The sequence below is a fragment of the Berghia stephanieae genome, chromosome 4 (genome assembly GCF_034508935.2).
Source record: "Berghia stephanieae isolate SIO BIC M18660-M18661 chromosome 4, UCSD_Bste_1.3, whole genome shotgun sequence".
In the NCBI taxonomy this organism is placed as follows: domain Eukaryota; kingdom Metazoa; phylum Mollusca; class Gastropoda; order Nudibranchia; family Aeolidiidae; genus Berghia; species Berghia stephanieae.
The window spans coordinates 18,163,431-18,175,749 of record NC_088363.1 but is presented as its reverse complement, the minus strand read 5'-3'; positions in this window follow the sequence as shown (position 1 = coordinate 18,175,749).

Genomic DNA, 12,319 nt, shown 5'->3' with positions numbered 1-12,319 from the left:
TGCAAGCGCCGTAAAACCCTTAAAAACAAACAAACATCTATTCTTTTTTTAAATACTTGGTTTGGTTCTTGACTTCCCATAGTGGGCATGGGTGTAATTTACGGTGTCTTCTACTTCTATACCCCAATATATGTATTCTGAGTTGCTTTTTGTCTTTTTCTTGGAATGAGATTACTTGGTTTTGTCCTAACCCAAGCTGGAGTCCTTGACTGCGAGAGAAACAATCAAATTAAATGTATAACTGGGAGATGATATTTTTTTCTTGTTAATCATCTCTCCGGCGTGTACTTTGTGTTTGTTTTAAATTTAGAATGATTTGTAAACACTTGAGCGTGTTCCTCTTAGTGGAATCCTGTGCCTGTGTCTGGATGAGACTTTTAGATCTCTAAGGGCACTGAATGTGTATTCTTAGAATCTATATCTGTTCCCTATTTGAACCAATTCCCCCTTGACTTATTTTTTTCTAGTATGCTTTCAACGTAAATCTATATTTTTTTTTACTATAAATACTTTTATCCTCTTTCTCTGTTCCGTAGCTTTCTGTATTTGTTTTTGGACAAGAATTTTATTTAGTCCCATGATGAGCGGTGAGGTTACCCAAGCTGTGCCCTAATCTGTTTTCCTTTTTCCGTGTTGCTTTTTCGACCTCCTCCTGTCATGATATTACGGTTTTGAAATGGTCCTGGCCGAAGTTTTTCGCTGAGAGAAAAACATCAAGTGAACTTTTTTTATATTTCTCTTGTAAATCAGCTCTGTCATGTTCTGTTATAGTTTTTTTTTAAACGTATTTTGTGAAGCCTTTGAATGTATTGATTATGTAGTCGGATCCTCTGCTTGGGTCTGAATTGGACTTTTGTTATCTCAAACTCAAACTGAGCATTGTAGTGGGGTCATTTTGATGGGTTGGTATGTCACTTTTGCCGTGCCTTCTGTCACCCTATATTTGTTTCCTTTTTCTATGCTGTTTTCTGGCGTTGAGATTATCATGTTTCTGGGTGGGTTCCTGAACTCCCATAGTGGGGAGGGAGACACTTACTGTATCTTCTATCCCCCTATATCTGTTATCCAACATGCTTTGTCTTGGAATGAGATTTGTACTTGGTTGTTTTATCCTGGCCCTAGCCGGGGGGGAAATAGTCAATCAAGTGTATAGTTAATGTTTTGGGAGATGATATTTTTTGTCTTGTAAATCAGATCTCTGTTATGCACTGCATTATTTTTGTTTTACATATATATGATTTGTAAACTTTTGAGTGTATTCCTCTTAGTGGGGACATGTGCTTTGTCTGGATGAGACGTTTAGGTGATCTCAAATTAAGTACACTGATAGGATGCTCTTGGAATCTGCATCTCTTCTCTATTTGAACCAATTCCCACCTGTCTTCCTTTTTCTTGGGTACTGTAATTCTAGAACTTTTTATTATCTCAAACAAACAAACAAACAGATTTCCCTGTTTTTGTCCAAGTTCTGGCTAAGGTCCTTAGCTGAGAGGGAAGCAGTCAAATTATAGTTGGTATTAGTTTTAGGAGGTTATATTTTTTTTCTTGTAACTAATGTCTCTTGTATAATTCATTGATTAATATTAAGCCTTGAAAGTATTCCTCTTAGTGGAATACGGTGTTTAGTCTGATTGGGACTTTCATGTGATCTAAAAAAAAAACAAAAAAAAAAACATATAGATTTATAGAAACTAGCTGTCAATTTACTGTTAATTTTATTTTCCCTGTATTCCTGACATCTGTTTCTTATGCCCTGATCTGACCTCCCATTGGGGGCAGAGAGGTCACTTGCTGGTCTCCCAGTATGTTTTCCCTTTCCATTTTGCTCTTTGACTTTTTTTTTTCATGATTGACATTGCTCAGTTTTTTCCTGGTCCTGGCTGGAATCCTTAACTGGGAAGGAGAGAGTAACATGTACTCGTATAATAAATGTTTTTGAGAGATGATATTTTCCCCCTTTTAAATCATCTCTTTGTTATATATTATGTATACTTTGAATGTGTCGACATTTGAGTGTATCCTTCATGCAGGGTCATTAAATTGCTTGTGGCTGGATGGGACTTTTACCTAATGTCAAAAGCGATACAACGATGGATTGCTCGTGACGATTTTAACTTCAGATCTACAGCTTTTCCGAGATCAGCTTCCTTCTTACTGACGTTGAAGCCCGCCTGTGACCTAATAGTGTCACAAGCGCATAAAACCCTCTAAAACAATAACAACAAACAAACAAGATTTTTAATTCGTCGGTAGGGAAGATCTTCCCACTCTTCCATCAATGCTTGGATGAGTTGGTCTCGATTTTGAGGCCTCGGTATACGATAATCAATCTTGCGTTCTAAATAATCCCACAAAATGAATGGTCCTTTGGAGATAGAGAGCGCCATCTCAGTGTAAGGGAATTTGTTTGATTCAAATATCTTCATGGCCATGGATGCAGCATGAGGTCGAGAGTTATCCTGCTAAAAGTGGGTCACTTCAGTGTGATGTCGGAAGGCGGGAATAAAAGTTGTTTAAAGAATTTCACCGATTTACATTTTTTTTATTTATTACAAGAACAAATTTATGGCTTTATAGTGATCGCGAGCTGGTTTTTTTTTTAAACAAGTGCAATAATAATAATAATAATAATAATAATAATAATAATAATAATAATAATAATAATAATAATAATAATAATAATAATAATAATAATAATAATAATAATAATAATTTTTATATATACTGAATGCACCCTACTTAGTGCTCCTAATGGGAATATGTGCTGCACCTGGGAAGGACTTTCACTCAAATTAGACTCATCAATAGACCGCTCTTCGAATATACATCTTTGCTAGTTCCCTTTGATTTACTCTTTGTTGATTGATTTTAACTGCAGAGCACCACCTCTCTCTCTCTCTCTCTCTCTCTCTCTCTCTCTCTCTCTCTCTCTCTCTCTCTCTCTCTCTCTCTCTCTCTCTCTCTCTCTCGTTTCTATGTTTCCTAACTTGTTTTTCCTAAATAATTTTCTGTTTTACTGTTGTTATTTTCATCTCTTTTCCTCTTCATCCGTTAAATAAAGGAGAACTTTCTATAGCTCTAGGTTGAAACTTCAGGCTGGAAAAAAAATATTATGAAAATAATAACTTAAAAGAGACAAAGGAAAAGCAAATCTAGACGTCGAGATAAATTAATCTTCACTTCCAGTTCCAGTCAGCTTGTCAGGAAAAGGTAAACATTCGTGATAGTGATTATCGGGCACCGAGTTCATTGCGTTAACAAGCTCACATGACGATACTCCCGTATAAAAAAAATAACTTTGCTACTAAAGTTGTTTTTTTTTTCTTTTCTTTTTCTGGCATCATTCCAGACTTAATAATAGCTCGTAGTAACGTGACGTAAGTGTTACGTGAGAAGCGTTCTACTCGCTGTGTTTATCCTTATGGTATAATATGGTATCCAGCCAGAAAGATGCTTTGTTTGGTTTTTTCTTTAAATTTTATTATTATTGTATTTTTTTTAAAATTCTGTTGTTGGGGGGGGGGGGAGTTGTTTTTATGTTGTTTTTGTTTTGTAAGTACTTTATATATATATATATATCTTTTGTTTGTTTGTTTTTTTATAATGCCCACCAGTGCGAGAACTCGCTTCAAAAATCCCAACGATGAGGAGCGGAAACAGAACAAACAGAGAGTCAAAGCTAAGACCCGATGTTCGATCTTCAAAATTGCACATTGTATTGATTTGAAAAGAAAAAAAACGTCATTGTAGCAACGCGTTGAACTTTAGAAGAAAGAGCGTTTTGCTTTGAAAAGTATAGTGAAAGAAAGTCTTTAAAATAATGAGAGAGAAAGGAGAAGAAAATATATCTCAAAGAAATATGCAAGAAAATGGATGCTATTCTTACAACATACCTGTATTACTTTTAGATTGGTCTAGAATGATATTACCATAAATGATATTAATAATGCACATTAGTAATAACTCGTTAGGCCATGTTTTTTGGGGAGTTTTTATTTTGTTTTTGTTTTTTTTTTTTGTTTTTTAAATCGTCTTGTAAGTCAACGTTTATCTGAGTAAGTCCATTGATAACGATTTATCTTATGGGTAGACTAATTCTTATAAATTCGTACAACGTGGCAGAGAATGAACATCCACATCAGTACCATACCTGTCACATGTCCTACAGAGGACTGTCCTTGGTCATGCTCCAAATACATACAGTGGTCACCTTGCTACAAGCACGATCCGGCCAAAATAACGCTGGGGGCACGAAACAATATTTTTAGGCCCATGGAGCCGGAGTTAATCCCGATTTCTTTAGCGTGAAAGGGACAGTATCAATTGCTTGCTACGTTTAGGATAGGACGCCGGTCTATTGCAAAGTACTTTCCGTCAGATCTAACAGATTCAGCTACCCAATCACTGCTGGATGGACAAAAGGGTCAGAAAAAATATCTATTACTACTACTACTACTACTACTACTACTACTACTACTACTACTACTACTACTACTACTACTACTACTACTACTACTACTACTACTACTACTACTACTACTACTACTACTACTACTACTACTACTACTACAACAACAACAACAACAACAACTACTACTACTACTACTACTACTACTACTACTACTACTACTACTACTACTACTACTACTACTACTACTCTACATACTACTAACTACTACTACTACTACTACTACTACTACTACTACTACTATTTAAAAAAAAATTAAAATTGAGCATTTATATAGCGCATTATCCACTTAACGTGCTCAATGCGCTTTACAAGGGGTCCCGGGTCTACAGCAACATTTAACATGCAGGACGAGACATGACGCCTGTTAGGCGATATTACAATTTTTCGGACAAAGACAACGCTGTTAACGGCCAGGTACTCATTTTACACCTGAGTACGGTGAGAGAATGTGAGTAAAGAGTTTTTTCCAAGGACTCAACTATGCACCGAGCGAGGCTCGAACCCAGGACCTTCCGATCCGAAAGCGAGTGTCATACCACTGGACCACATAGCCGCACATAGCCGTACTACTAGTTCGTACTACTACTACTACTACTACTACTACTACTACTACTACTACTACTACTACTACTACTACTACTACTACTACTACTACTTACTACTACTACTACCGGGTTGGGTTCTATGACCTCCCATGGTGGGCAGGGGGTCACTTGCTGTCTTGACTACATAATACCTGCTTGCCTGTTTCCCAGTTTTGTCGTCCCAGGTGCGACAAGAGCCCATTGATCTGTTCTGTTATCTCCATTCATTCTGTCATGTTAATGGGTGTTCCTCGCCTGGCTCCAATTCGTCCGGCATGCAGCATTTCTTTCTTTTTCAACAGTGCGCCACAGTTGGAACCATCAGCCACAGGAACACATCTAGCTTTCCATTGTCTCCTTTTGTTATTTTTCACATTTCCGAACCTTACATTAAAACTGGTTCGACAAAAACTTAAATAGTTCTAGTTTGTTGTTGAGAATTTCATACATTTATGCCTTATTTTGTAGGTCTATCGCAGCTTTGCATTGTCCTGCTTTGCGAGGCCATGATGTGTTTTGCTTGCATAACTTCGACATAAACTAAATGTTTTTTTTTTTAAGTAAGAAAGAGAGAGAGAGAGAGAGAGAGAGAGAGAGAGAGAGAGAGAGAGAGAGAGAGAGAGAGAGAGAGAGAGAGAGAGAGAGAGAGAGAGAGAGAGAGAGAGAGAGAGAGAGAGAGAGAGAGAGAGAGAGAGAGAGAGAACACTCATTTAAATCGAGATGTTATGAAGACTGGGGCGAAAGGTTGTTCCAGAGTCTATAATTAGCAGCGGGATTGTTGGAGGTCTCTTTTCTTGCATGTGGGGTGGACAATTTATGATACTGTCTCCGTGTTCCTCTGGATTGTGGTCTGACTTATTTAGGGAGGGTGACTGCGATTTGATTGAGTATTTTTTTCTCTCTATGGATTGTAATGGCTCAAATGAGTTTTCACTCAGTTACAATGCCAGCAGAAGAACTGTCTCCATTATACTTTTTAATCGTTGTTCTTGTGGGTTTGTTGTTCTTTGAAGGGAACCCGTCCACTTCAGAGTCTCCGTTCACTCGCAACTCGCGAGCCGATTAGATACAGGTTTTTTTTTTTTTTTAAATTTTATTTTTCAGTTTTTACTCACAAAAATATGTACTTTCGATGATCTGCACTTATCTTATAGTTTTTTAAAGCCATTATCAATTGCAACAGGACACTTTTCCCTCTGTCATTCGTAACCGACGTATTGTCCTTCCGAATCAAATCTCTTTCAATCTAAAAATAGCAAGATATGAAGTGAATAGAAAAGTGCCAGAAGACAATAGAGAATAAAATTTTTCGCGGCGGTGGTGGGGTTTGAACCTGCGACCTTATTGGTACGACAACTCCGCCTGGCAGGTGAGAGCGTGGCTCTACCGTGTGAGCTATCCACGAACACAAAATATTCGTTTCAAACTCAAAGTCATTACTAGATCCCTCTCTCACCTACTTCTTGAGACCGCCGATTCGTTCGTACACCACCATCGCGAATAATTTTGACCAGCAGTTAAGCTTAATAGCCAATATTCTCAACACAAACATATAACATAGAAACGATTGAGACATTGAGTATGCTCCGGTGTATGGGGTGAATTTTAATTCAGAAAAGTGAGTGGAGCAGGCACTTATGTTGGTAACAACAAGATATGAAGTGAATAGAAAAGTGCCAGAAGACAATAGAGAATAAAAATTTTTCGCGGCGGTGGTGGGGTTTGAACCTGCGACCTTATTGGTACGACAACTCCGCCTGGCAGGTGAGAGCGTGGCTCTACCGTGTGAGCTATCCACGAACACAAAATATTCGTTTCAAACTCAAAGTCATTACTAGATCCCTCTCTCACCTACTTCTTGAGACCGCCGATTCGTTCGTACACCACCATCGCGAATAATTTTGACCAGCAGTTAAGCTTAATAGCCAATATTCTCAACACAAACATATAACATAGAAACGATTGAGACATTGAGTATGCTCCGGTGTATGGGGTGAATTTTAATTCAGAAAAGTGAGTGGAGCAGGCACTTATGTTGGTAACAACAAGATATGAAGTGAATAGAAAAGTGCCAGAAGACAATAGAGAAAAAAAATAAACTCAATGTCTCAATCGTTTCTATGTTATATGTTTGTGTTGAGAATATTGGCTATTAAGCTTAACTGCTGGTCAAAATTATTCGCGATGGTGGTGTACGAACGAATCGGCGGTCTCAAGAAGTAGGTGAGAGAGGGATCTAGTAATGACTTTGAGTTTGAAACGAATATTTTGTGTTCGTGGATAGCTCACACGGTAGAGCCACGCTCTCACCTGCCAGGCGGAGTTGTCGTACCAATAAGGTCGCAGGTTCAAACCCCACCACCGCCGCGAAAAAAAATTTTTATTCTCTATTGTCTTCTGGCACTTTTCTATTCACTTCATATCTTGTTGTTACCAACATAAGTGCCTGCTCCACTCACTTTTCTGAATTAAAATTCACCCCATACACCGGAGCATACTCAATGTCTCAATCGTTTCTATGTTATATGTTTGTGTTGAGAATATTGGCTATTAAGCTTAACTGCTGGTCAAAATTATTCGCGATGGTGGTGTACGAACGAATCGGCGGTCTCAAGAAGTAGGTGAGAGAGGGATCTAGTAATGACTTTGAGTTTGAAACGAATATTTTGTGTTCGTGGATAGCTCACACGGTAGAGCCACGCTCTCACCTGCCAGGCGGAGTTGTCGTACCAATAAGGTCGCAGGTTCAAACCCCACCACCGCCGCGAAAAAATTTTTATTCTCTATTGTCTTCTGGCACTTTTCTATTCACTTCATATCTTGTTGTTACCAACATAAGTGCCTGCTCCACTCACTTTTCTGAATTAAAATTCACCCCATACACCGGAGCATACTCAATGTCTCAATCGTTTCTATGTTATATGTTTGTGTTGAGAATATTGGCTATTAAGCTTAACTGCTGGTCAAAATTATTCGCGATGGTGGTGTACGAACGAATCGGCGGTCTCAAGAAGTAGGTGAGAGAGGGATCTAGTAATGACTTTGAGTTTGAAACGAATATTTTGTGTTCGTGGATAGCTCACACGGTAGAGCCACGCTCTCACCTGCCAGGCGGAGTTGTCGTACCAATAAGGTCGCAGGTTCAAACCCCACCACCGCCGCGAAAAATTTTTATTCTCTATTGTCTTCTGGCACTTTTCTATTCACTTCATATCTTGTTGTTACCAACATAAGTGCCTGCTCCACTCACTTTTCTGAATTAAAATTCACCCCATACACCGGAGCATACTCAATGTCTCAATCGTTTCTATGTTATATGTTTGTGTTGAGAATATTGGCTATTAAGCTTAACTGCTGGTCAAAATTATTCGCGATGGTGGTGTACGAACGAATCGGCGGTCTCAAGAAGTAGGTGAGAGAGGGATCTAGTAATGACTTTGAGTTTGAAACGAATATTTTGTGTTCGTGGATAGCTCACACGGTAGAGCCACGCTCTCACCTGCCAGGCGGAGTTGTCGTACCAATAAGGTCGCAGGTTCAAACCCCACCACCGCCGCGAAAAATTTTTATTCTCTATTGTCTTCTGGCACTTTTCTATTCACTTCATATCTTGTTGTTACCAACATAAGTGCCTGCTCCACTCACTTTTCTGAATTAAAATTCACCCCATACACCGGAGCATACTCAATGTCTCAATCGTTTCTATGTTATATGTTTGTGTTGAGAATATTGGCTATTAAGCTTAACTGCTGGTCAAAATTATTCGCGATGAGTAGGTGAGAGAGGGATCTAGTAATGACTTTGAGTTTGAAACGAATATTTTGTGTTCGTGGATAGCTCACACGGTAGAGCCACGCTCTCACCTGCCAGGCGGAGTTGTCGTACCAATAAGGTCGCAGGTTCAAACCCCACCACCGCCGCGAAAAATTTTTATTCTCTATTGTCTTCTGGCACTTTTCTATTCACTTCATATCTTGTTGTTACCAACATAAGTGCCTGCTCCACTCACTTTTCTGAATTAAAATTCACCCCATACACCGGAGCATACTCAATGTCTCAATCGTTTCTATGTTATATGTTTGTGTTGAGAATATTGGCTATTAAGCTTAACTGCTGGTCAAAATTATTCGCGATGGTGGTGTACGAACGAATCGGCGGTCTCAAGAAGTAGGTGAGAGAGGGATCTAGTAATGACTTTGAGTTTGAAACGAATATTTTGTGTTCGTGGATAGCTCACACGGTAGAGCCACGCTCTCACCTGCCAGGCGGAGTTGTCGTACCAATAAGGTCGCAGGTTCAAACCCCACCACCGCCGCGAAAAATTTTTATTCTCTATTGTCTTCTGGCACTTTTCTATTCACTTCATATCTTGTTGTTACCAACATAAGTGCCTGCTCCACTCACTTTTCTGAATTAAAATCTAAAAATAGCTGCTTTATTGTCAATGCTATGATGTATCCTCAGTGGCGGTTCTAGCCTATTTATAGTGGTGGGGCAAAGATGAGTCGTCATATGTATATATGAGTGACAATTTTCATTCTATATATATATATATATATATATATATATATATATATATATATATATATATATATATATATATTCTCTCTCTTATTTTGTTCACCTTAAAAAAAATTATTTCAACCACAAATAATCACATTCCCAATGAAATGACAATACCAGTAGATTTTAATTATTCCAAACGTAATCAAAAATGAATCACGAAAGAGAATACAACAAAAAAAATTAAAGCGAAGAGACATAATGCAACAACACCTTAACTATACAAGTCCATCTCGTTCACTCGAAAAATTAAAAAGATGCTTTTATCCCTCAACGGCGAGATTAATATTTCTGTTACATTACTGGTTTTCAGTAGTACGTAGTAACTGTAAAGTTTTTATCGAGAAGCAACAACAGCGATATGACTCGAGTTTCATTCAGAGCTCAAATTGCATCATTTTACTTCTGTCTCGGTGGTTAGAATTATTGTGCCGGTGGTGGTAGTGGTTGGAATAGTGGTAGCGGTGGTGGTGAAGGAGGAGGAGGAGGAGGCGGAAGAGGAGACGGTGAGGGAGGATGTGATTATGGTAGTGGTTTTGATGGTGCTGTTGGTTAGAATGATAGTTGTGGAGACGATGACGGAAATTATATGATGATGTTGATATTGTTTTTATTGCTATTGTAGTACTTGTTGTTAATGTTGTTGTTGTTAATGATGATGATGATTATGATGACAACGACGATGTCGTCGACAATGATGATTACTATACGATATTACAAAGTTTATTCAATCTTAGGCTTTCACCAATAGATCATAAAATTTGATGACAACATACATGAAAGTGGAAAAAAAAAAGATAAATGGAACCAAACAATAAACTGATACCATAATAACCACACAAAAATAACAAAAAACAATCGTAATACCACCAATACGTACAATAATAATAATAATAATAATAATAATAATAATAATAATAATAATAATAATAATAATAATAATAATAATAATAATAATAATAATAATAATAATAATAATAATAATAATAATATTACCATCACCATTACTACCACCACCATCATTATTACGTTTCCAATCAGTTTTTCTCGTTTTTTAAAATTTGATACCTATAATAGACGAAATTCCGGTGATTTTGTTAAAGGGTAGTTAAAATATCTACGATTTTATTAACCCTGAAAACTACGATTTTTATTTTCCTATTTCAAGTAGGCAGTCTGCTATGACAAGTATCAGTTCCATAGTCAAAAAAAGACACATAAAAACAAAGTTTACTTAATCTTAGGCTTTCGCCAATAATTCATACAATACAATTAAGACAAAATAATGCTACCAATCTCTCCTCATGCATTCGTTAGACTATAACAATAACGACCGTGTTATCTTTACTCCTTACCCAACCAACCCCTAGCTTCCCGCCTCTTCATCACGAACTATCTTATGTATGTATTAGCTTCAGGACGGGCAAGTACGGAATCTGCCCACCCTTCCTTTAAACGTATCTATTTCCTCTATAACTTAGAATTCAACTCTCTCTTTTCTCAGAAGAGTATTTCTCGTATACTAATTGGATTCAGTAGTCTGATGTCACGCGCCCGGCAACGGCGGCCATCTTGGTTCTAAACAAAGAAAATCATTACTTTTTATTCTTCATGCTGGCTAGAACTTTTCATTCCCTTTTCATATGCCTTGAGATGAGAATGTGTAAAAGTCAAAACATGATCAAATTGATGGGGGTTTTTTCCTCTGGATACGCGTTTAAGCTCGCCGGAGAAATATTTCATACGGCGTCTGCCATTGTTCCGATAGTTTAGAGCCAGTGTTACTAAGTTACCATTCGTCATTAGGAAGGAAGTGACGTTACGACTTTTGAAGACTATTCAATTGTTGAGAAAACCAAAATGGTGGTTGTATTTTATATATTTATTTAGTCGTGACTTTTGAATAAAAGTGTTTTGTTTTATTAGAGGGAATACAATAGAAAATTACATTGTTTTGCAAAAATATTTAGTCTGGCAATAAAAATACAGCGGTAATTACTTTAAGAATTTGAAAAAAAAAGACCTAACAAATTAATTTGTTAAAAAAAAAAATTTAAAAAAAAATCAAATACGGAAACAATTTAAATAAATGAGTTTTGAGAAGCACTAAAGAAAACGAGAGAAAAAAAAAGAAATAATTTAAATGGATAGACAAATATATAAAAACAACACAAGTTAATACTAAATTGATATATTAGTAAATTAATAAATTAAATTCAATACTGAAACCTTCCCAAAGTCATTACATCAATGGTACCAGCACAAGTAAGGCAATAAATAAGAAAAAGTACGTTTGCCAAAATCTGCATTTAGTGTTCACTGGTTTATAAGGTGGGCTCATTTGAATTAGCCCGACCTAGTACTAGAGAGGCTAGACAGCAAACTCGGAGTTCAGCCAGGCGACGTGACGATGGGATGACGATGTGGGCGAGTGATGTGGAGTGGTTGGGGGGGGGGGGGGGGGGGGGGGAGTGATAAAAAAGAACAGGAGCGTATCCTGGTTTATGCATTACGGGGTGCATGGTGATTCTCAATCTATCAAAAATACACACAAATTGATTTCAGTACGAAGTATCAAGTTTAAGTACTAACTTTTGAAATTATCTAATTTGAATTAGATTATTTCGGACCTGGTAATAGACAGCATATAACTTGAAAAAACAGGCTGGTATTTGCCCACCCTGCCCATTATTACCAGCCG